Here is a 2,487-nt window from a genome sequence, read left to right on the forward strand (position 1 = left end):
GTTAACATTGAACAACTTGCTCTTCTGACCTTTTCACCTTAAGAAGATTAACAGTCATTTAGATCAGAACTTCTCCCCCCCTGAACTGGGGTGTGAAAGCTTTGGGGACTCAGTTGGACAAAGAAAGTCTTTTCACCTCTAGGTCACCAGCACAGACCTGTGGTGTCTCTTTAGTGACCATTAGATGGTTTCTTAGTAGTTCATCTGCAAGAGTCAGTGGTCATAATCCATTTTCCAACAGACAGGTCCCTGCCTTGTGAAAGCTGTCACTGTGTGCTTATCCGAGCAGCAAGAAATAGGAAGTAACACAAACAGAACCTGAATTGCAATTGCCTTGCATAACTAAAACCACAGAGCTTCTGTAAAGCTTGCTTCAGTCTTTCTCCAGGGTCATCTTCCCAAGCCAGGAAGGGCTGAAGCTGTGTTAGTGCTGTGCTGTGAGTGGTGGCTCCTTGGTGTTCCCTTCTGGAAGGCTGCAGCCTCCACTCCCACTTCTGGAGCCACTTAGACTTTTGGCAAGGAGGACATCCTAGAAGAACACATCCCACAGCTTTCATGTAGCCATCTCCCAAGTTTACTTCCTGATGCAGTCAAGCTGATGTGCTTCATATGTATTGCACTTGATGGAAGTCCTAAAATTAGGATTACTCTGTAAAACTGAGCAAAGAGCTAGGGGGCAGATTTTGAGAGTAAAGTACTATTTGTGACTTCTCGTGTCAGAAATGGTAATGTCACCAACTGTACAGTGCAGTTCAGGGACCTGCCCAACAGAGCCAACCTAAAAGCACCAAACCTGCTGAACAAAGGCAGTGTGGGGTCAGGTGAGGGATGCTAAAGGTCCAAGCACGTCCTTCACTGGAGACATCTGCAGAGCAATCAAGGCATTGGTAAAAAAAACTGGCTTGTGTGTAGACATTGCTTACAGCTGAGACATGTAGCCTGAATATAACATGCTTACAGGCTAGGGAGCACAAACAGTTGGATAATTAGGATATAGGAGTCTACCTCTTTCTGGATGACCTGGTTAAGAGGATATATAGAAATATCAGAGTTCAGGGAAACATCTAAGATGAGAATATACATTTTGCAAAACAGTGTAAAAATCCAGGGGGTGTAGAATCCAAAACTGTGTAGTTAGTTGTTAAGGCGAATGCACTGTGTCTATTGCAAAGTCCCCAAAAATTCTTTCTTCTTCCTCTTTGTTTCTTGCTCCCCCAGACCTACCTCTGTACAGTATCTGCCATGTAGCAGACAAAGCAACTGAAGAAATTACAACTGGAACTAGATTAATAAAAGCAAACATTTAAGTGTAAAGGCTACCAGGACAGAGGAAACAGATAAGTAAAGATCATCAGTTCTGGAAAAAATCAAAACATCTCAGAGGCTGTGTGACTCAAAAAGGAGTGACCTCTGTGTAGCTTATGAGCTTGAAAATCCTCTCGTATGTATTTGCAGCATTAATCGTGATCTACTCTAATCAGATTCCTAGAAACAAGTCAGGTACTTATAAGGAGCAGAAGATACTTGACACTCCTGCTGGCAGTCTTAGCAGAGAGGCCAAAGACCAAACCAGCAAGGAGAGCTGATAACCCACCTCAGCTCTCAAAAACCCTTTTTAGAGTATGGGAATGTGGAATCTGCAGGAGTTCCACAGTTTCTCCATCCAAACTTATATCTGTATACTGTACAGCCATTAAATGTCTTTTTCCCACAAAATCTACCTCAAAAGTATCACGTTTCCAAGACCCAGCAATTCCATACTGGTGCTCCCACTCCATCCTAAAACTTCCTCTGCTGTAGTGCTATCTCCCATGCTATCTTGCTGCTTCACACAAGTATTGTAGCTTATAATCTGTACATGTAGATTCATAAAATTTGATCCCACTTCTGTGCCTTGTGTGCAGCTTCTCCTGCTTCCTCTTCCTATTTTTGTGAGTTCCTACTCCAGGGGTCTCTGAGTGCCAGTCACGATCGTCTCTGTTTTAAACACAATCTCATTTTCACACAGAACTTCAGGCAGAGGAGGCAATGCCACATGATACCCTCCAAAGGCTTTCATCCTACAGACCACGTGTGGTGCAGTTGGCAAGAAAAGCTTGATACCTACATGAGGACACACTGGAGGCAAGTAAGGTGACAGTCGAGATTGCCTCATTCTTTGGACTTATCCATGGGAAGAATCCTAAGTAGTTTGTGCTTGTTTACCCAAGCAGTGGATTTTCCTCCCTCCGTATGGTGTAAGAAATAATGTTCAGTTGCAGCAAGAGAGCTACCACTGCCCACAGTCAGTAACCACAGGACAAGCTTTACTTAAAATATTTGGTTATCCAAAAACTATTCTGTTCACATCAGGAGCCAACAGTCAAAATAATCTTAAAATGTTTTAAAGGAAAATAATTGGAGCGAAAAAGTCCCATCAGCAAAATGATTTTGATTTATCGGGAGAGTAATTATCTCAATGATCAATTAGCTTGAAAAATTAATTAA

The sequence above is a fragment of the Calypte anna genome, chromosome 2 (assembly GCF_003957555.1).
Source record: "Calypte anna isolate BGI_N300 chromosome 2, bCalAnn1_v1.p, whole genome shotgun sequence".
NCBI lineage: Eukaryota > Metazoa > Chordata > Aves > Apodiformes > Trochilidae > Calypte > Calypte anna.